Below are 24,827 nucleotides of genomic sequence, written 5' to 3'. Positions count from 1 at the left end.
ATATGGGAGCTTGCTTTTACCATGGGCATGATGGCTTGGCAGATCATGTCGGAGTCCAAGTTGGGATGATCTTGGTTGATCCCTCCAGCACAACATGTGTGAGGACCGTTGTATATCGTTAGTTCTCATACATTGTTTTTCCTCTTCCTCTTCGATACGCGAACCATCCAATTGCATTCGTTATCACATTGGACACAATGGAAGACATAATTTTCGGTCGTAGAGCAGTCGACTTTAGACTGAACAGAATTATAAATATTGTAATTCTTAATTATCATCATTGATTCTTCTTTGCATGAAACTCTATTCCTAAATATAACTCACCATCAATGACTGATGAGTTAAATTCGTAGTCACCGACGTTAGGCATATCCGCAAATTCTAGCCCGTACATTGCTCCATAGTCAACTTCATACATGTGTGCTAGAGGTTCAGTGTGTACCACATTTGTGGGAACTTCATCTACATCATCATCATCATCGGAGTCTATGTTGAACTGTTGTGATTCTGGGTGAATGAATAGTCCAGTCTCAGCACCATCCGCACCTGGCCCACAAAGCGGTTTTTTGGTGGAGATGAGGGTTCCTCCATGCTTTCCACATTTAAGTCAAATAACCTGGTACTTGCATGTCTTCCCCTTGAACTTGAAGGCATCTCGACATTGAGGTCGAAGAAGCTCGCAGTAGAATGCCTCTCCTTGAAGCTTGAAACTATTGTGTCAAATGAAAACTGCATAGATTGTTGTGTCGATGACATCTACATATCCAGGTCAAAGAAATTAGCATATGAATGTCTTCCCCTTGAACTGGACGCGATGTTTCCATACGAATTGTTTGTGGACCCACCTCGGTACAGATCGTAAGAAGTTACTGATGAAAGTCTCCCCATTGAACTTGATGGGATGACACCATGATGCGGATTTCCCATTATGGCGTTAAAATCATTACACATTACTGTAGTTGGGTTGTCAACTTGATCAACTTGTTGAGCCATCCCATAGTGGGAGCATAATGACATACTACGAACAACACACACTTCAACAAACTTTGCATACATCTCTGTATCGGCGTCTAAATAATGATTTTGAGAATCAACTATAATTGCAACATCATCATCGTTCGATAGTTCGAACGCTGTATAAGTTAACAGAAACACCGATGTTGGAAATCTGTACTGAAGCGAGGACAATCTTCTAGTACTTTCAACATGAACCTTCCTCCAGCCCTCAAAAGTTATATTTCTCTTGAAAGATATTTTAACAAAATGATTTAATGTGAACACAACTCCAATTTCATCTTTCCAAATTTCTCCATCATAGTAAACAATAGTTAAAATTCGCTCATTCTGAGAGTTTAAAAGATAAATAGTCTTATATCTGTAAAAATAATAGTTGAAATATGGCTAATTAAATAAATAATATATGAATTAAAATATAACCTAATAAAAAATTAAAAATAATTTAAATAATATAATTTTATATTATCACCGTATCAGCAAAAATGTCTCGACGTATGATTCCGCTTTCTAATTTTACAACCACAAAAAATAATAGAAAATAATTAGTACAATATTTTTTTTCAAATAATCATATATAAAATAAATATTATATATTAAAAAATTAGCTTACAACGAAAGATCGAACGAACTGGTGAAGTAAATATAGGAGGAATTGATGTGGTGATGTTTATGGTTGAGGGGTCTTATTTATAGCCGGGTACTAGATCCGTAAAATTTTCTGAAAATGTATCTGACAGATAATTAAAATCCGTCAGGGTGATTTTTGGGTAAAACTCCGTGTTTGTGTGTTGTTGTATATTTAATATCGTATTAATCATATATATTATATGTATTCTTTCAAAAAATATATATTTGTAATTTTCTTTCAACCAAGGATTATTTGTTTTGCAAAATAAAATTATGTACGTTTTCCTTTCATTCGTAGTTGGCTTTTATGTAGGCTTTCATTCGTAGTTGGTTTTATAATAATCAAATTTTTTTGTTTGAATTAAAAACCGGAAAATAGAAAAAAAATTCATAAAAGAAATTACATGAAACAAACACACTTTAATATTATCAATAATTTTACTGAATAAATAGATACAACAAAATAAGGTGAATTTGCAAGAACAATATATGTTTAGTATATAATTATTAAAATAGCACCCAAACAATATTGATATAAAACATAATACTATTTTTGGATACGTAAGACAAATATGTATTCACTTGATTACATCTTAATAACAACGTTCTCAATTAGTCGCTTCTTTAATCTGCATGACAAAGTGTGCTTGGTCACTATTTTAATTTATAACGAAGCTAGATTATTTGAATTGGTTTAGTGGTTTTCAATTTTTCTCTTTGTTTTTATATTTTTAGTGATCATGTTTTATGTCATTTGTGATAAATTCAGCTTATTCGAGTTCGATTTCAATAATTGAAAGAGAATATTTATTATTCTAGAACCTTTCGTCAGTTGCTATATTCATTTGCGATGTAAAGAGTTAGTTTAAGTTAATCACCTAAATTAAGTACCAAGAGTAAGTAGAATTTTTCTTCGATTTTTTAAATTACAATTTTTTATTCACTAGAGGTGTGCATTATTTTCTCTATTATGAAAAGGTAGGCATATAAACATGTATGTTCTGTTTTATGTATGGATCGTTAATGACAATGAAATTAAACTCTTTTGTATAAACACAAAAGTAATGTGCATCAAATCAGATTTTGCACAAGGTAATATAAATTTATCCATCTCTTTCTTTTTAAACTTTCATATGTAGGCCATATTTTATGATCGAGTATAGTTGTTATTTGTAAATTTTATCGATATATTATATGTCTCCTAAACATACGAAGAGTAAAGGAGAAAATAATGTTATTGTAGCTCTCATACTTGAGTGATACAGATCTGTGTGATATGGTGTGATGTTTAGCTTATGCTTCATAACGTGAGATTAAACTTTGTTCTTTGAGTTCATGAAACTGAGATCTTTTTATTTGGGTTGTGAATTCATTGTGTTTCGAGTTGAACAAAGGTGTTGATAAGTCATTAATGATATTTAACATTTGAATTATGTCAAATATCTTGTTACAAGAAAAAAATATAGCATGGGTGAATGCACCATAATTTTTAGTTCTGAATTTTTAGCAAGATATCATTTCATTTGCATTAGAACATCATTCTAAAGCCAAGCGAATATCGATATTTGAAAATTCTTTCAACCATTTTCAAAAACGTTTATTCAACTAAATAATTATGTATTAAAAGAATCGTAATTTAAATAAATTTAAATTCATAAAATTTTATTATTAAGATAATTTATAATCAATAAGATATCAATAATACGTATATAAGAATGTTAATTTTTCTCTATACGTAACCAATTCTTGAATCCAACACGTTTTTTTATAACTGTTTAAAACAAATTCAAACACTCGGGCATTCACGAAATATTTTTTAGCTTAAATAAAAAAATATCATTGGGTCTAGTCACGGATCTATAAATTTAAGAATAAATTTCAATATTTCAATATTTTTTTAAAAATAATGGGTATACAATATTTTTAACGTACTAAATTAAATTTAATTATTTTTTAGAATAATAAAGATGTACTTGATATTAGGAACTTAGTGCATCCGCCTGGTCATCAGGACACTAGATAATTTTCAATGACTATGAGAATGAGATGGATGTGGATAAGACTATCCTTATCCTTTTCCATAGTGATCTACAAGAGAACGGTCTTTTCCATCTATAAGTTTAAATTTAGTTAATTTTGATCAATTTTATATCTTTTATATAATTCCTAAATTATCAATAAACCTCCAAATACCTAAAATGAATTAGAGAAAATTATGTGCTATAGATTTCTACAACAACGCTAACATTCAATTAGAGTTTAAAATATGTTCAAAATATCATGGGTATCGTCCAATGACAGTGAAAATTAATTCTCGCCCAAGGCGTAAACAAAAAATTATACAGATAGTTGCAAATTAACCCTCAAGCAATCCATTTTACCCATTCTCTGTTTCGAAATTACAATCAATACCATTAAGATCCATAAGGCATTCATGAACACATGCTAAACAAGCAATGCGTTTACCAAATTCAAAAGGGACTTACTGTTTTCCAACATGCTTTGATATTTCATACAGTTAAACCATCAAACTTTATTCTTTACTTCAACTAGTTCATGTCCGAAATGGAAGAGATTGAACGAGACAATGAGTTGTTGACTCATCGACGGGAGAGTCAACGAGTTGTTGACTCATAAATAACATATTTCGAAACCATTGTACAAAACCTATTAGTTTATTGAAGCAGAAACCTATGTGCATTCATGATTTCTTCACTTGCAATAGGGATGTTATGATGGAGAGCAACTTTTGTGCATGAAAGATCCTATAGTGATATCTTCGTTCCCGTTTTAAGTCCGATGCTTTACATCCTCGATATGACGTAATCCATTGCATCTACAAGAAAATCATCATTCATTAAAAACTCAACGGGTACTAGACGCTATCGTAATTATACCAAGAGCAACCGACCTGAATCTTCCTTACTGGAGCAGAGAGGAGGGGTGATTCTAAATACATTGCCATGAAATCCACCTTTTCCCACCAATACTCCAATTTCTAGAAGAATAAGATAACTAGGTGTCGTAACCGGTTTTTGCCCGGGCATAATTTTTTTTTTACTTGACGGAAAAAGTGATGTGAATAAATGGTTTTTAAAATATTTTGGGAGTCGTCATCGGACTTTTGGGTCAGGTAGGTCGAATAACTAAAAATTATCTTTTAAAAGAGTTTTAAAGAAAACATCAGTTAAAAGATAAACTGGTTTGCGTTTTAACCAAAAATTTGTTCTTTTTAATAATAAAAAGGGATTTGTGGCTATTACGTTTGGGGAATGATTAGTAGACCCACAACGCCCAAAATTAATACTCATTAATTATAAATTGTCTCTATTATTAGAAAAATTCAAATATATATTTAATTTATAATCCTATTTATTTCAAATCTATTAGAAAAATATATTAATTTTTATATATATTTAAATAAGATATTTATTTACTTAGAAATATCAGAAAAGAACTTCTAGGTGTTTTAAGACATCTCTTTTCTTAATATTAAAAATAAATAAATATTAATGAAACATTATCTAAAAATAATTAAAATATATATAATTTATAAAAGTAAAATATTTACTTATTTAAAAATATCAAAAAATGGACATCCAGTTACTTTAAGACTGTCATTTCTTAATATTTAAAAATAAATATTATTAATTTACAAAATTAATCAAATAATATATATTAATATGACTAAAATTAAAGAAATATAAAATGAAGAAAAATATAATAATATGAATACATATTTGTTTTTATAAATACAATATGTAATTAAATATATTTATATAACTAAAATAATAATTAAATAACAATTAAATTACTAATTTAAACATATTGTAATTTAAAAGATAATAAATTAAATAATGACTGAAATAAATAAAATTAAAATAACAGGAATAAAATGTAAAATATTAAAATTTATAATTATAATTCAAAATATTATAAGATTTGAGTATTAATAGCGTAAATTAGCCATAAATACTAATACGAGATTAAAGTAAATATTAATTAAATTATAAGGGACTAATCCTAATATTTACCCTAAATATATATAAATACAATTAATGGCTAGAATATAATAAAATAAAATTTAAATACTAAATTGAAATGATTAAAAGTCAATTTCAGTGACTAAATTAGAAGTTTACAATCTTTAAGGGTCTACGTATATGGTTTACCCATTATAAAATTACGCATATACCCCTCCCCAATGGCCATATCCTCTCATTTTATTCTTTTGGGGCTATGAAGATGTTTTTCACAACAGTTTTCGCTTACTTGATGACATTGAATAAAGAGGCTCAGCTTACGTATATTGTCCTTTCCCGTTGTTACTGGGGTTATCATTACCAGTCAAGATGAACCGAGTTTTCATCTATGTGTGTTTCATCTATAGCAGCAAGAATTCCATAAACCTCTTTCTGTACATGGCTCCTATAGCTGATGTGTTTAATCTACAGCTCATTACAGAAGAAAACGTAATTGATATCACACTTGCCCTTGCCCGACATGATATCAAGATCAGTTGGTATCTATTATTCAATTCATCACTAGCATATTTTGTGAATTTGACCAACTTTTTGGTCATTAAACACACCAACATCTCACTTGAATTCCCCCTGGGTTTTGTTCTCAAATGGTCTTGTAACATCATATAAAAGCTTTGAATACTGTGCAAAGAACTTCATTGATCAGAAATCTGTGTAGAAACCACAGAAAATGATGAATGTGTTGTCAAATGTTTTACGAACATCTGGTCAGAAACCACAAGAAAGGATGAATGTGTTATCAAATGTTTTACGAACATCTATGCAGAAACCACGAGAAATGATGAATGTATTGTCACATGTTTTATGAACATTTCTTTCCATAGAAGGGAAGTAGAAATTTTAATAACAATAAATTAGTGGAGCCAACTAAGGTTGAATGACAGGTTGTTGTTAAGCATCTCGACATGATATGGTCCAAGTTGCCTTGTACGAGATCAGATTATATGTCTTTTCTTGCTCCCTATGTTCCTTGTTTGCAGGTGAACAGAGGCTTTATAGCCTCGTCGAGACGTTCATTGGACCGGGTAATGGAGCGGTCTTCGGTGAGTCACCAAGCTATGGCGGTGACTCGCCATAGATCTTCAACGTGGGTAGCCATCTGGGTCTTCTGGAGCATCCTGGCGAGGCGACAGCGTCGTGGCTGAAGCGGGTTGAGTCACCTAGCAGTGGGAGCATCGGCAGTGTGGACATGGGGCGGCTGGAACTCGCTGGAACTCTTGAAGCGACGGCTGGGACGTGGCCCTAGGGTATCATACCCTAGGGTTTTATCTGGAACCTATGGGGACCGTTGGATCTAATCAGATCCAACAGTTGATAGAGAAGGCGGCTGATAGAATGAGGCACAAACTTTAATTTGGTTTAGGGTTCTATTGTTGGGCCAGAACTGGGTGTGGGGCCAGAATTGGGCCTCCTCTTGGGCTCCCGGGATTAATTTGTAAATGGATTTGTATTTTTTTTGTAATTATATATAATAAAATAATAATAATATTATTATATTAATAATAATAATAATAATAATAGGATGAAAAATTAGTTTTCTACACTAGGTTTGTTAGTAATTTGAAGCATAGTACATCCTATGGTATGATTAATGTGGGGATTGGAAGATCTCTAACCTTTCATCTGGTCCATTATGTGAAGAGTTTCAAGCTTTGCAGGAGTCTTGAGCTTCTGATCGGTGACAAATTCAACTCCAAGCATTAATCCTCTTCCTCTCACATCACCGATGACTGCAGACATCCATACATGGTAAAATCATCAATGTTAGTCACCGTTGGATTAGAGAATGTTTATACACGAGAAAGGATAAAAGCTTACGGTCATATTTATCTTTTAGTGCGGTTAGTCTCTCTTTTAAATAGGTCAATGCATTTTCCTGGAGCTTTTCTTTTTCAATTACTTTCAGGACGGCTAACCCTAAAGCAGTACATACAGGGTTCCCGCCAAAGGTATTGAAGTAATTCCTGCAGGTCAAGACCACCACAATCTGCCATTTCCAATGCCCTATCAATGTGATAAAAGAAACATATCGGTGCACAAAAGTTAGCTGCAAGTGAATGGATAAGCTACGCGAAAACAGATTCTGGTGTACTTCGTTTTTTCTTTTAAAAAAAAAACTGCTACCACCAGAGTAAGATTACTGTTATGATGCATATCTGGATAAGGAAGGCAGGTAGGACCTTTTAATAACACTAAGAAAGTGAAAGAATTTATTACCTTTGCCATTATCACTATGTCAGGAACTACCCCATAGTTCTCAAATCCCCAAAAATGGCTCCCTGTGCGAGCAAACCCCGCCTGAACCTCGTCAGCAATGCAAAGACCTCCAGCTTTCTTTATGGTGCTATAAACAGCAGGCAAGTAACCCGGGGCCAATTCTATGATTCCACCAACTCCCTGTTAACAAAAACATGGAATGTTAGGCGATGTTGTCTTCACTATAAAATCATGAAATTTTGATAAAGGGAAATGAAGATTCAAGGAGACTCTGAATATTGGTGGTTACTTGTATAGCTTCAGAAATGAAACCAGCAATGTTGCCCGAAGTTCCAAATTGGATAATATCTTGGACATCCCTTGCATACTTCTCTCCATCAGAACCGAAGACACCGTGGGTTACAGCATGTGAACTCCACTCTGATGTACATATTTATGAGTTAGGCATACTTAAGTTGACAGATTTCCATTTCATAATATCAAAACTTGGCATATTAATATTAAAGAGTAACATAACAAGCTTCTAAACTTTATAAGCCATAACATTGGGTTATATGCAGCGAACATATATAAGTAATAGTTAGGGCATGTGTTGACGAAAACGGGTAAAGAAAACAAAAGAACACGAGAATTTTACGAGGTTCAACAATGTGCTTACGTCATCGGTGCCTAGACGGCGCTAGAAGTTTTATTCAATGATATTTTAGGTCTAGGTTACATCTCTATTTATAATAGAAAACCCTGGTACATAATTACAAAATCAACCCTGTACCGTATCGCGGGGCTGCGCCCCCGCACCCCCAACCCACATAATTCGTAACCCCACAACGAGACTTTCTTTGTAAGGACAGTTGATGTTCGCTTCGCTCACTCCGCTCCATCTCCTGTCCTCTTTACTGGTATATTTATGAGCCATACCTAACAGCATGATTAGACAATTAGGTTGATCTGATTTTTAATTATATCTGCTTTAGATTTTATCAAATATATGTACACATCTTTGGTACTAAAGGTGTCTAACATTACATAAATAAAACCTGTCTAATAGACGATTCATTGGCTGTTGCCATACAGGAAGGGTTGAATTTTAGACACCTGCATCCACCCTTACGAAGGGAAAAGAATCACACATAGGTCCCCCAAACTTAAGTGCGGTTTTAGATTTTTTTTTTTAAAAAATTCGGTTGAAATGAAAGAAAAGAGAGAAAGTGGAAGTGGCTTATATAGGGGAACTTTAGGGTAAAGTCACAAATAGGTCCCCCAAACTTAAGGGCGGTTTTGCATGTTAGTCACATGCGAAGACCGAATTTGCTATTTACCTTTTTTATGCATGTTTTTGGGATATTTTCTGTTTAGTCCCTAGTTTAGCGTTTTTGCATGTTGGTCATGTGGGAATTTTTTTTTACCCTATTTTAGCATGTTGTATTTTTTTTATTTTAATTTGGTTGAGCTGATTTAGTAATTTACGCATTTTTCCTTTAAAAAACATGTTTTAGGCTTATAAAAAAGGAATAATTGTGAAATTGTCCCTGTAGTTTTAGCATGTTTATATTTCGATCTTTGATCTATTTTTTATTTAATTTAACCATGCAATCTTATTTTATTTTAATTTGGTCCCCATATTTTCTTATTTTTATCCTTTGTAATTTTAACACTTAATATTAAAATATTCATTTTAGACACTTTTGCACTTTATTTTACTTTAATTTTTGACATGATGATTTATTTGTTTACATTATAGTTCTATTTGCATTTTGTTTTATTTTAATTTTTGCATGTTGCTTTTATTTTATTTTAGTCACTAATTAGTTTTGTTCTCTATTTTAAATTAATTTGCATGATACCCTCATAAGCATTCCTTGACTCGGATCAAAATAATTTGACTAAGGGTAATATTCATTCATTTTATGATTATCGTAAAGTGACTGTCTTAATGTATAAGAAAGTTACTTTCGATAGTTTTAAAATAAAAATTTAGCCTATTAAGTGACACAAATTAAATGGAATCCATTTTAAAATTTGGGGATTGAGGAAAAAATCATGTTCTTTTAATTAAGTTCACCGAGAAAAGACTGTTAGATCGAATTTAAGGTCTCGTCTCGATGTATTTAAATAATTGAACATCCATATTCTCATTAAAGGTTGGTAAAATAAATAATTAATTGTACATGCTTGATGTTTGCTATTAATTTATTTTATTTTTGCATGTAATTTTCAATGGGATTTCAAAATAGTAACACTCGAATTAATATTGAATTTTAGGATGAAATAGTAATATCTTTTCATTTCGGTTGGAGTAATAAATGACTGCTTTAAGGCATAACATGTTATTTATTCTCGATTGGAAATAATTAGATATTATCGTTTTCTCTCGAATCAATATTGAATTTTAGGACGAAATAGTAACATCTCTTCATTTCGATTGGAGTAGTAAATGACTGCTTTAAGGCATGAGAGGTCATTTATTCTCGATTGGAAATAATTAGATATTATCGTTTTCTCTTGACTTAATATCAAATTTTAGAAGGAAATAGTGATATTTCTTTATTTTGCTTGGAGTAAGAGATGATTGCTTTAAGGCATGAGATGTTGTTTCTTCTCGATAGAAGATAATTAAATATTTCCTTTTTCCCTCATAAAATTCAAAGAGCTTTTTATTGTTATCTCAAATACATTTTTATTTGTGCATTTAAACTTGGAATTAATAATGAATTTGGGGATGAAATTGTAATATTCCTTTATTTCGATTGGAGTAAGAATCAAATGTTTTAAGGCATGAGAGGTCTATTCTTCTCGATAAGAAATAATTAAATATTATTGTGTTTCGTCCCAAAATTCAAAGAATATTATTTTGTATGGATCTTAAATTAAATTAAGTCCGGATTCTTAAATTTCATTGCAAAGAAAATTAATTAATCGACTAGGTACCGATTTAGGGAGCTATGAGGGTTCTAATCCTTCCCCATGCGTAACCGACTCCCAAACTCGAATTTTGGTAACGCATATCACAAATTTGTTGTTTCAATTAAAATTAATATTTTAATTAAAGTGACAAAATACGTTTTTGGGTGCCCAATCACACCCCAATTAAATATTGGTGGCGACTCCTCAAACAATATTTTAATATTAAAAGGTCACCAAATTATTTGAGATGATGTTTTTTAAAAATCAGATTTTAAAAATCAAATATGTGTGTTTTTTTAAGAAAAATCGTTTCGACATATGGCAATCATGAATCTAGGAAAATCATTGACATGCATTTGAAAAATAAACAGAACAACATCGATCCAAGAATTAGCAATGATGCACAGCCCTTTGAACATGCAATATATCCTAGGAATATAAAAAGTGTCCATTGTTGACAGCAACAGGTTAACAAATTAAACAAGTTCAATGAGTCCCATTTTTTTTATATCAAAGAGACAGACACCAAAGTCAAAGTAAGAACAATAATACAATACAACTAAACACTTTCCTTCTTTGGAACACAGTGCGCAGACCACTACCTGAATCCAAGCTTTTGCCCTGCCCCTTACCTTGGAGCTGCTCGACCTATACGAGGGTATGAAACGACCGGAGGGAGAGGTCCGAAGGTCTCGACTGAAAGGAGAGATCCGGTTCTGAGAAACCAGAGTGTTATAAAGCAAACCCAGGGGACGAGTAAAGCAAAGGGCATCAAAGCCCGCTCCCTCATGTACCTTTTCTATTCCCGCACCGCTTCTCACAGCCGATGCCTGTACCTCAGCAAACTCATAAGCAGCTGGTGTCGGACTTCTTCCTCAAAGTTTAGACCCAGTTTAGGCTTTTCTTCTCGGTACCGTACCTGCTCTTTCTTCTCAACTTTTTTTGCGCCCGACTTTCCTATTAGGGACTTAGCCGGATATAACACATATGCCTCACCGGGCAGAAAAGCACTTAGGGACTTTCCCGAATAGAAGTCATATCCCTTTACCGAAGACGTTCTAACCCTTGGGCTCACTGGGACTAATAGGCCTGCACCAGCCGATGTTTAGGGTTCTGGCCCAGCAAGAGGAAGAACTATGATGTCTGTTCCAGGGTCGGCTTAGAGTGAAGAAGGACTTTAGACTCTTTTTCCAGGGTGAAAGACTGGTTTGATAAAGCCAGGGTCGGAGCCCCAACGAGGAAGGTGTTAGTGGTTTATCATTGGGTCAATAATGCTAATCCCTCTTTGTGTGCTACTTCTACTCCTAGGGCGGGAAGAAGATAAGAAAACACGAAGCGTTCTCTTGGTTTCCCAACCTGTTGCTTCTAAAGGCTGCCCTCTCTCGGCTAGATGTTGGTACAGCCTACTACGAGGATCCCGTATCCAGCAACCCAACCTATAAAAAGGGCATCAAAACCCCTTGTATAGGTTGGAGCTATGAAGCTTACCTTATTATTATGAAAAGGGGAAAGGGCTTTTTCAGCTAGTGCGCACTTCCGTTTTCCCTTTACTAGTAGGGGGTCCCGTGGTTCCTATGCTGCCGCGTTTCCCGGTTTTTTTCCTTTAGTGCTTCGACCCGAAGCGATAGCTTCTAGCTAGTTCAGTGGATAAGATGGCTGCGCTCCAGCTCACTCAAGAATGGGACGACAGTGGTCCGCCGGCAAGCTCGTTCTGATCTTGGACGCAGTACATTGGAATCCTGAAGCACCACCACGAACGCTATCGCGCGTTCGCCTGCGGTGCGGTAAGGCACCACCCTGTTGTGCCAGCAGCCAACTCCGGCGTGTCAGCTTAGTTATCCTCATCAAGCCACTTACTTGATGTCTAGCTTCCCAACTGGTAGACGGTTCCTTGTATTCGATCTATTGATTGAAAAATCCGGACCGAGTATTGTAGAGGCAAGGGCTACCCAATCCAGTTTATTCCATTAGCAATCCTCAAAATTCAAACCTCTGATTTTACTTAAGAAATTTAATGTCTCATCCCACAGACCAACTGATTAATGGTAATGAGTCCCACCTTTCGTAAAAAGAACGATCATTCTTAAAGAATTTTCAATCACACAACTTGAATTTAAATATGAAGTTTAAACATCTAAATCGGTTGATAAAAGCAAATTAGTAATAAATGTCAAAATAATCAGTCCAAGTTGATATATAAATATACATTTTCTGTATAATAAACAAACAATTAGTAGCCAGTCTTGTTGAGGAAATCCAGGGGCACCGCCAACATGTATATATATTTATCATGTTTAGTGTGGAAGATTTCATCAACAAACAATGCAAACACCCAACAAGTGTTCTGGAGGAATTTGAATTTAATGGATTCATTATTCTTCACTTTTTTTTTTATAAATTTTAATACATAAAAAGCTTTCAATCTTTCAAAAATCCTATTGTAACCTGTCCATGAACTTCTTTTTTTTTTTTGCTAGAAAATAATTAAAAGCCTTGGAAGAAAGCTAAGCATGAACCTGAAGAATGGGCTTACTTGAATCTGTATTCCATTGGAAGGCCCAAATTTAAGCAATATAATGATCCAACCCCCTAAATTCAACTTAGGCTAGTGTTTGGGGGAGGCTTTAATCCTATGTCTAGATTGAGGGGAAAGGAAATGAGTACAATTCTTTTACATTATAAGAATATTTTTACGATTTTATCCTATTTTATTTTTCTTAAAAGTTGTCTTAATATCTTGCTTATCAATTAATTTTATGAATTAATTTGTAAACTATCAACACACAAAAGTGTACATGCATAAGTATAACATGTTTTTGATGAGGCTGAAAATTTATTTATTTGATATATTGAATTTGGCATGGTTGGGTTTTAGGTATGCACAATCTTCGGTGTACACAATCAAGGCTTTTATTATTTGATATTTCATTTAATTATTTTTATAGGTTTTTCATCAATTTCTCATAGTCTTCAGTTATACACAATTTAGACTTTATTATTTTTTGCTTGACTATTTCACGAATTACATATATGATTTCAAATTTTCAACTGTTGTTTACACGTAACTATTTTTAATGTTATTATATCTATATATTCAAATTTATATAAAATTTAAAATCCTAAATAGATCTCAAATTATTCTATACACAACACATGGAGAAAAATATAGTTTATGTAACTAATTGTGACAAGCATATAATGCCCAATCTGATATTAAATGAAGAAAATAAATTATAATCATATATTTGATACTTGGAATTATTTTATTTTTTGAACAGTTAGGCAAGCGTGTCTGATTCTTTTCTCAGTTTTCTAAGGATAGAAATATTTTACTTTAAGCAAGCTATTTTTAAAGAGTTTAAGTTCAAGGACTAACGATTACGTGATATTTAAACATTTATTATTAAATAATTAAAAATAATTGAATCAAATTTATCACTTGTAATCATTCTAAAATTAATAAAAAATGAAATAAATTTCATAATCATGATTTGAAAATTGCCATACATCATTATCTATCATTCTCTTTTTGAATATACAAATTATTAAATTTAAGTTATAAATATTTTTTCTCAACCTTTAAATAGAAGACTATTGAAATTACGTACAATTGAATTCACAATTTATTATAATAATAGTAGTATATGTTCAAAGAAAACTCACAACTATTTCACATTAGAAGCTCAAACTCTTGTCATTTATGGTGCTCGAACCCGAAACCTCAAAAAAATAACAACAATTTCTTTACCACCAAAGTCACTTCGTTTGTAGTACTAATAAGATCCTATATTAATAAAATCGTTAAAATTTGATATTTTTCACATAAATATTGATGTATATATATATATATATATATTATATAATAATATGATTATTAAGATTATCTTACTATTTTTTTTCATAAAATATTTGATTATTAGAATTAAGGGTAAAGTATAGTAATAGTCACTGAACTTTTCTGACACTTGCATTTAGGTCCCTCAACTTTTAAAACATGCAATACAGTCCTCCAACATTTAGTCTGTTTGCAATATGGTCTCCGACGTAACTGACTGTTTGACGCCGTTACACTGCCATTAGAAGAAGATGATGTAACAACAAAAAAAAAAAACAATTTAAATCGGTGTAATTTGGTGAAATTTGGGGATTAAATTAAAAGTTTTCAAAACTTGTAGGTAATATTAGAAGTGAAGGAAATTCAGGGACCAAGCTCTAAATTACTCCTTTTAGTGTCGACAGGAAATTTGATATATACGTATGTATGGTTTTCTCTTTTCAAAACAGAAAACAATTGTGAAATTCCTCCTCCCGCACTCTACTTCAAAGCCTGATTCCAACGCCGTCCGACCTCCGACCGTCAAATTGAAACCACCATCGTGTTCATCTTCGACCCGTGAACAAAACCCAGTAAATCAATTATAGCGAAACGCTGCCAAACGACGTGAATTTCGAGTCAAAGTCTCGACGTTTTTTTTAGCACTACCGCCGAGAAAGTCTTAAATTCATCTCCGATAGTTGATTGGTTTTCGACACCTCCCGCACCATCGTGTTCCTTGTGCCGTTTCGAGTCCGCCGGTGTCAACCTTGGTCTCCGTCGACGGCGGCGCGTGAGGAGGTGGAGCAGTCAAAGATTCGGCCGAGTTGAAATCAAGCTCTCCGCCGTTCAAAAATTTGAACCGATCTTTGTAAGTATCTCGAAATCGATCAAAATAATTTTTAAAAATTTTTCTGTAATTTTTAGACCCCCGGAGAAGGCCTTATGCGCCACACGCGCTGCCGCAGGGAGAGTGAGTGGCTGAAAACTGATTTGACCGGTTCGAACCGGTTTGACTCAACCCGACCGACCCGACCCGACCGACCGACCGACCCGACCCGATCGTTGACAGTCTTTGACCAAAACTTAAAATGGCTTTGACCGACCATTAAACGACCGTTAATCTTTTCTGAGTATACATATTCTGATAGTTTTCGACGTTCCGAATCCGTTTCCGAAGTCCGTTTCGTCAAATTCGAACCTGAAGGCCTCCAAATCAACGGTCAAAGTGGTTGACTTTGACTTTGACCAAGAATTTAAATTTTTGAAAAGACATACTTTATGTTTTTCGACGTCCTGATTCCGATTCCGCAATCCGTTTGGCCAAATTCAAGCCCGAAATCCTCCAAATTGATAGTCAAACCCTGAAAATGCTTATATACTTAAGAATTTTAGCTTTGAACAATTAAGTAAGATTTGGATCTGATAAATTATTATTGTTTGAAGGTACAAGAGACTCTCCAGATCGTTCGACAGCTCGACCCAGCTCTTCTAGATCAATTAAACCATGTGCGCCAGTATTCACCCGTAAGACCCGTAAATTTTATGATTTTAGAGATTTATTTATGTTACCCATAAGTAATATAGTGTGTTATTATAAAATAGGTTCGAAAACTGTAGCAGAGCGTGGTGAAACCAACAATCAATAGATCTACTATTTGAACCTATTATCGAGGTGTGTTCCCTAATTATTACTGAACTATTTTATTGGTTTTAATATGAGGTACACTGAGTTCTTTGGTTACTGTTTTATTGATGCACCAATTTAATGTGATGATTTATGGAATTTGTGTCACGATGCAATTGAACTTTTGGATTTAATTACTATAGTATAGCTCTGATCAAGCTAATAAACAGAATGGGCCTAATGTTACTCTTGGGGCCCCAAGATACATTAGGTTGGCTTCCCTTGCTGTGTGCTTAGGGTAAGCTATATGGACTTGGACTTACGGGCTTAAGGATACAAGCTATAAAGCTTATCCTTAGGTTGGCTTTCTTTTTGCTGTGTGCTTAGAGTAATCTATATGGAAAATAGTTTTGGAAATTACTGATGGTGTACAAGAAAAGAGTTTAAACTATGATTTTCAAAAGTTAAACTCTTTTATGAATTTATGAGATTTACTGGACTATGATTTGTTTAATGTACCTATTGTGATTTTAAGGTAATATTGGGACACACTGAGCCTAGCTCACCTTTCGAAAATGTTTTCCCCCTTTTCAGATACTGTTGGTTAGATACATCGGTTCGAGCACTTGGAGGATCAACATATCTCTTGTAGTACATCTGATTGTAATGTTTTATCTTGCTAGTTGACTTTATTTTGGTGACATGGACCTTATTTTAAAGTATCGTATTTTAGGATGATGACACTTTTGCTATTACTGTTCGATTTATTGTGATTTTGATTTTGAAGACCTGTTTTAAATTAATTTATTACTTATTGGTATTATATTTACAAGTTGGGTTTTGATGGTATAATTTATTTCATGACATTTATAATGTGATTTTACATTGATTGAATAACAGATTCATAAAATGTCTTTAAGAATCATAATGTGATCCACTAGACTTAGTCGAAACGCATAAGCCGAGTCTAGGGGGTTACATTTATTGGTATCAGAGCTTTTGGTTTTTAAACCGCGGACTGTGTATGAGTCCGCATTGGAAATACGGTTTTAGAAATATTTTACAAAATAAGTTACTAAGGCAATGTCATAAGTTATTAAGATTTTAACTGTGTTCGAGACTCTAAGTGCTTGTCTAACCCTAAGTTTTATCTCATGTAGTAAACTCGAGATCCACAAAAAAATGAGTGCTAGACGTGGTCGTCGAACTAGCCGTGGACGAGGTCGAGTGGCTAGATTTGCAGACCCGATCGATGAGATACGAGTAGATCCCCCACCTCCGATAGGTGATCATGCTCCTACGACCCCAACGAATCTGCCTCTTGTCATTGGTATTGGCATGCTACACCGATTATAGGAGCGACAGATATTGAGTCAGAGTCTACCGGAGTTGCATTGGATGAGAATTTTGGTAGACAATTTCTGCAGTTAATACAGGGAGCAGTCAGAGCTACTGGTGTTGTATCAGAGGTTCCTATTTCGCAGACTTTGATTGCCAATGTAGTTAGAACTTTTGGGGGACAGATTGGAGGATCTCCTAATGAAGCTGAGGATTGGCTCCAGGATACAGAGAAACGCATGGATTAGTTGGGTTTGGACTCAACTAAGAGATATATGGGTGCTGTAGCGATGTTAGATGGCAATACTTACACTTGGTGGGAGTCAATGACTAGTAGTGTTCCTACCGATCGTTTAACCTAGAATTTCTTTAAGGATCGCTTTCGGAGTCGTTTTCTGGGAGAGCGTTACTTCGCTCAGAGACGACAGTAGTTTCAAGACATGGTTGAGGGAGACATGACTGTTTTTGAGTATAAGATCGAGTTCTTGAAGTTGCTGAAGTATGGATTCAGTATGGTACCCACTGAGAGAGATCGATGTCGTAAATTTTCCCTTGGACTCAGATACGAACTGCGTAGGCAAGTTGTAACCCATCAGGATGAGATTTTTGATGTGCTGGTAGGCAGAGCCAAAGATGCTGAAGAGGTGGAGGTTTTAGTTTCTGGTAGAGAGCGTGTTGATCAGGAACGATCTAAGAAATTTTCAGGCCCTATTGAGTCATCAGCACAGTCTGGGAAAAGAACTCGTACTTCAGTCCCTCAGAGAAGCAATACACGTTTCAGGCCTGCAACATCCTCACCGTCAGTTGGTAGTCGAGGCGGTTCCTCGTCGTATTATCATGGGTTCCTCTGTGAGTTTTGTGGTAAACAACACACATGAGAGTGTCGTAAGAAGATGGGTCTTTGCTATCAGTGTGGATCTAGTGGTTATTTTCGGAGGGATTGTCCTCAGCTAGCTTCATTTGAGTAGATCGCTACCTAGACTCCTGTGCGTTCTCAGACTACAGTACATACCCTAATTAGAGATCGTAGTCAAGGAAAGACTCGAGGATCAGTATTCATGACAGACAGTAGAGCCCGACCTCAGTAAAATAGAGGGCCAATAGTTTTTGAGGCTAGACAGCCAGCTTTGGTTTATGCCACTAGACGACGGGATGACAGGGATGAGCCTGAGGTTATTGCAGGTACATTTACTATTTATTATATCTCATACTTTGCATTACTAGACAATGGCTCCACCCACTCCTATGTATCGAGCTTGGTATCTCGAAACCTTCAGATTTCGATCGAGAACACTGAAAATAATGTTACAATTATGAGTCCAGTAGGACAGGTGATATTAGTGAGTAAAGTATTTCGGCGTTGTCCTCTCGAGGTTCAGGGAGAAATTTTTCTCGCTGATCTTATGGAGCTTCCTTTAGAGGAGTTCGATCTAATTCTTGGGATGGATTGGTTGAAAAACACAAGGTAAATCTGGATTGCGAATACAAGCAGGCTACTCTTAAGACTTCAGATGGTCGGACTGTTGTGTTAATTGGTGAACGACGTGGCTATCTCTCCAATATAGTTTCAGCGATGGAAATTGATCGTATGATCCGGAAGGGATATGAGACTTTCATTGCTTATATTTTGAACACTAAAGGCTCATTGTCCACGATCTAAGAGATCCGTACAGTTAGCGAGTTTCCTGATGTCTTTCCAGAGGAGTTGCCTGGTTTACCTCCTGATAGAGAGGTAGAGTTCGAGATAGAGACTTATTCGGGATCTGCACCTATTTCTATGACACCTTATCGCATGGCTCCAAAAGAACTTAAGGAGTTGAAGGTCCAATTGCAAGAATTATTCGATCGAGGATTTATTCGGCATAGTACTTCACCATGGGGAGCTCCAGTTCTGTTCGTGAAAAAGAAGGATGGGTCGCTAAGATTATGTATTGACTATCGGAAGTTGAACCAGATGACGATCAAGAATAAATATCCACTACCCAGGATTGATGACTTATTTGATCAGTTGCGAGGAGCTACTGTATTCTCTAAGATTGATCTTCGTTCGGGGTATTATCAATTGAAAGTTAAAGGATCTGATGTTGCAAAGGCGGCCATTCACACTAGATATGGTCATTATGAATTCTTAGTGATACCTTTTGGTTTGATGAATGCTCCTGCAGCTTTCATGGATTTGATGAATCGGGTGTTCTGACCATATTTGGATCAATTTGTGGTGGTCTTTATTGATGATATTCTGATATATTCTCATACTGAGGCAGAGCATGATGAGCATTTGAAGATCGTTCTGCGGACTTTGAGAGAGCATCGTCTATATGCCAAACTAAGCAAGTGTGAGTTTTGGCTTCAAGAAGTGTCGTTTCTGGGGCATATTATTTCTGCGCTAGGTATTCAGGTCGATCCAAGCAAGATTGAAGCTATTGTGAATTGGAAACGACCCAAGAATATCTCTGAGATTTGCAGTTTCTTGGGCTTGGCTGGTTATTATCGACGTTTTGTTGAGGGCTTTTTGATCATTGTTTCCCCTTTGACAAAGTTGTTAAGGAAGAATGTGCCGTTTGACTGGGGTGAGGTACAATAGGAGAGCTTCGAGAAATTAAAGGCGGTATTGACTCAAACACCAGTATTGATTCAACCAGAGTCCGGGAAGGATTTTACATTGTATAGTGATGCGTCACACTCAGGACTCGGCTGTGTTCTAATGTAGGAAAGTAAGGTGGTGGCTTATGCATCCCGTCAGCTACGACCGCATGAGTGTAATTATCCTACTCATGATTTGGAGTTAGCAGCAGTGATTTTTGCCTTGAAGATTTGGAGACACTATCTTTATGGAGAGAAGTGTTACATTTTCACGGATCATAAGAGTTTAAAGTATCTTCTGACCCAGAAGGAGCTTAATTTGAGACAGCGACGCTGGCTGGAGCTTCTAAAGGATTATGATTTCGTGATTGATTATCACCCTGGTAAAGCTAATATTGTAGCGGATGCTTTGAGTCGAAAGACGGTAACAGAGTTGAGATCTTTAATGGCCAGGATGAATTTATATGACGATGACACTCTGTTAGCAGAATTACAAGTTAAACAGACCTTGGTTGATGAGATCAAAGCTAAGCAGCCCCTTGATAGCTCTTTGCTTTCCATCTTTGAGCAAGTAGAGCAAGGGACAAGCCCAGATTACGCCCTTGATCAGGATGAAGTTTTATGCTTCAAAGGTCGGTATTGTGTGCCAGATGATGCTGAGTTGAGGCAGACTATCCTTATGGAGGCTCATAGTAGTCCACATGCTATGCACCCCGGTAGAGATAAGATGTATCGGAATTTGAGAGAGATGTATCATTGGGTCGGCATGAAGAAGGACATTTCGAATTTTATGGCGAGGTATTTTGACTTGTCAGCAAGTTAAGGCGGAACATCAACATCCATCAGGTTTGTTACAACCTATCAAGATTCCTGAATGGAAATGAGAGCGTATTACTATGGATTTTGTTACTGGTTTACCTATGACTCCTTCGAAAAAGGACTCAATTTGGGTGATTGTTGACAGACTTACAAAGTCAGCTCACTTCATTCCTGTAGGGTAAATTATACGTTGGACAAGTTGGCGAGGTTGTATATTTCAGAGATTGTTAGATTGCATGGTGTTCCATTATCTATCATTTCAGATTGAGATCCGAGATTTACTTCGAGATTTTGGAAGACGCTACATACGGCTTTGGGTACGAGATTGGATTATAGTACCTCATTCCACCCACAAACTGATGGTCAATCTGAGAGAGTAATTCAGATTCTGGAGGATATGTTACGGGGTTGTGTAATTGATTTTCATGGTAGCTGGGAGAACTTTTTGCCTTTGGCTGAATTCGCTTATAATAACAGTTACCAGACCAGCATTCGTATGGCACCCTATGAAGCACTCTATGGGCGTAGGTGTCGCACCCCAATTTATTGGACTGAGTTGCGTGATAGGAAGACTTTGGGACCTGAGTTAGTACGGGAGACAGAGGACACAGTCAGATTGATCCGTGACCGTCTGAAAGAGGCATTTGATAGGCAGAAATCTTATGCAGATCAAAGGAGAAAGGATATACAGTTTGACGTTCAAGATCAGGTTTTTCTCAAGGTATCTCCATGGAAGAAAGTATTGAGATTTGGACGTAAGGGTAAACTGAGTCCGCGATTTATTGGGCCCGTATCGTATTCTGAAGAAAGTTGGACCTGTTGCTTATCAGCTTGAGTTGCCTTCCCATCTTAGTCGTATTTATGATGTTTTTCATGTGTCTATGTTGAGGTGATACCGTCCAGATCCAAGTCACATCATTCAGGTTGAAGAGGTAGAGCTGAGACTTGATTTATCCTATGAGGAAGAGCCCATTCAGATCTTAGAAAGAGATGAGCGAGTTCTTCGGAATAGGCGTATCCCAATGGTCAAAGTTCAATGGAGTAATCGAGGCCCCTCAGAAGCTACTTGGGAGACATTGGAGTCAATGGAGGCTCAGTTTCCTCAGTTATTCTCACAAGGTAAATTTCGAGGACGAAATTTCTTGTAGAGGGGAAGAATTGTAACAACAAAAAAAAAACAATTTAAATCGGTGTAATTTGGTGAAATTTGGGGATTAAATTAAAAGTTTTCAAAACTTGTAGGCAATATTAGAAGTGAAGGAAATTCAAGGACCAAGCTCTAAATTACTCCTTTTAGTGTCGGCAGGAAATTTGATAAATACGTATGTATGGTTTTCTGTTTTTAAAACAGAAAACAATTGTGAAATTCCTCCTCCCGCACTCTACTTCAAAGCCTGATTCCAACGCCGTCCGACCTCCGACCGTCAAATTGAAACCACAATCGTGTTCATCTTCGACCCGTGAACAAAACCCAGTAAATCAATTACAGCGAAACGATGCCAAACGACGTGAATTTCGAGTCAAAGTCTTGACGTTTTTTTAGCACTACCGCCGAGATAATCTTAAATTCATCTCCGATCGTTGATCTGTTTTTGACACCTCCCGCACCATCGTGTTCCTTGTGCCGTTTCGGGTCCGCCGGTGTCAACCTTGGTCTCCGTCGACGGCGGCGCGTGAGGAGGTGGAGCAGTCAAGATTCGGCCGAGAGTTGAAATCGAGCTCTCCGCCGTTCAAAAATTTGAACCGATCTTGTAAGTATCTCGAAATCGCTCAAAATAATTTTAGAAATTTTTCCGAATTTTTAGACCCCGGAGGATGGCCTCACGCACCGCCGCAGGGAGAGGAGTGGCTGAAAACCCGTTGATCGTTGACTTCCTTTGACCAAAACTTAAAATGGCTTTGACCGACCATTAAACGACCGTTAATCTTTTCCGAGTATACCTATTCTGATAGTTTTCGACGTTCCAAATCTGTTTCCGAAGTCCAATTCGTCAAATTCGAACCCGAAGGCCTCCAAATCGACGGTCAAAGTGGTTGACTTTGACTTTGACCAAGAATTTAAATTTTCGAAATGACATACTTTATGTTTTTTGACGTCCTGATTCCGATCCGCAATCCGTTTGGCCAAATTCAAACCCGAAATCCTCCAAATTGATAGTCAAACTCTGAAAATGCTTATATACTTAAGAATTTTAGCTTTGAACAATTAAGTAAGATTTGGAGCTGAAAATTATTATTGTGCGGTCAAAGTGGTTGACTTTGACTTTGACCAAGAATTTAAATTTTCGAAATGACATACTTTATGGTTTTTTGACGTCCTGATTCCGATCCGCAATCCGTTTGGCCAAATTCAAACCCGAAATCCTCCACATTGATAGTCAAACTCTGAAATGCTTATATACTTAAGAATTTTAGCTTTGAACAATTAAGTAAGATTTGGAGCTGATAAATTATTATTGTTTGAAGGTACAAAAGACTCTCCGGATCGTTCGACAGCTCGACCCAACTCTTCTAGATCAATTAAACCACGTGTGCCAGTATTCCCCGTAACCCGTAATTTTATGATTTTAGAGATTTATTATGTTTACCCATAACTAATGTTATTATAAAATAGGTTCGAAAACTGTAGCAGAGCATAGTGAAACCAAATCAATAGATCTACTATTTGAACCTATTATCGAGGTGTGTTCCCTAATTATTACTGAACTGTTTTATTGGTTTTAATATGAGGTACACTGAGTTCTTTGGTTACTGTTTTATTGATGAACCAATTTAATGTGATGATTTATGGAATTTGTGTCACAGTGCAATTGAACTTTTGGATTTAATTACAATAGTATAGCTCTGATCAAGCTAATAAACAGAATGGGTCTAATGTGACTCTTGGGGCCCCAAGATACATTAGGTTGGCTTCCCTTGCTGTGTGCTTAGGGTAAGCTATATGGACTTGGACTTAGGGCTTAAGGATACAAGCTATAAAGCTTATCCTTAGGTTGGCTTTCTTTTGCTGTGTGCTTAGAGTAAGCTATATGGAAAATAGTTTGGAAATTACTGATGGTGTACAAGAAAAGAGTTTAAACTATGATTTTCAAAAGTTAAACTCTTTTATGAATTTATGAGATTTACTGAACTATGATTTGTTTAATGTACCTATTATGATTTTAAGGTAATATTGGGACACACTGAGCCTAGCTCACCTTTCGAAAATGTTTTCCCCCTTTCAGATACTGTTGGTTAGATACATCGGTTCGAGCACTTGGAGGATCAACATATCTCTTGAAGTACATCAGATTGTAATGTTTTATCTTGCTAGTTGACTTTATTTTGGTGACATGGACCTTATTTTAAAGTATCGTATTTTAGGATGATGACACTTTGCTATTACTGTTCGGTTTTTGTGATTTTGATTTGAAGACCTGTTTTAAATTAATTTATTACTTATTTGTATTATATTTACAAGTTGGGTTTTGATGGTATACTTTATTTCATGACATTTATAATGTGATTTTACATTGATTGAATAACGGATTCATAAAATGTCTTTAAGAATCATAATGTGATCCACTAGACTTAGTCGAAACGCATAGGCCGAGTCTAGGGGGTTACAGATGATGTGCCAGTCCTCTAACATTTAGTAAGTTTGCAATATGGTCATTGAACTTTTCATGTTCTTGCATTTAGGGCCCTAACTTTTAAAACTTGCAACACAATCCTCAATTTCATTCTAAACCCAAATTCCTTTTCGATCTCGAATTTCCCTTTTCGTTTCTATCTTCTCATTTCTAGCGTAACTTTTCAGTCAGGGATGCATGGGAAATTCTAATCTAACTTTGAATTT

The 24,827-nt window shown here is 35.4% G+C and overlaps 1 pseudogene; it reads right to left on the bottom strand.

Annotated features, from left to right (window-relative positions):
* Positions 1 to 4,448: 4,448 nt before the first annotated feature.
* LOC120212750 lies at positions 4,449 to 12,653 on the bottom strand (annotated as a pseudogene).
* Positions 12,654 to 24,827: the final 12,174 nt, after the last annotated feature.

This window comes from Hibiscus syriacus, unplaced genomic scaffold (genome assembly GCF_006381635.1).
Source record: "Hibiscus syriacus cultivar Baekdansim isolate YM2019G1 unplaced genomic scaffold, ASM638163v2 tig00110015_pilon, whole genome shotgun sequence".
NCBI lineage: Eukaryota > Viridiplantae > Streptophyta > Magnoliopsida > Malvales > Malvaceae > Hibiscus > Hibiscus syriacus.
The sequence above is the reverse complement of the archived record's forward strand: the minus strand, read 5'-3'. Positions and strand labels throughout refer to the sequence as shown.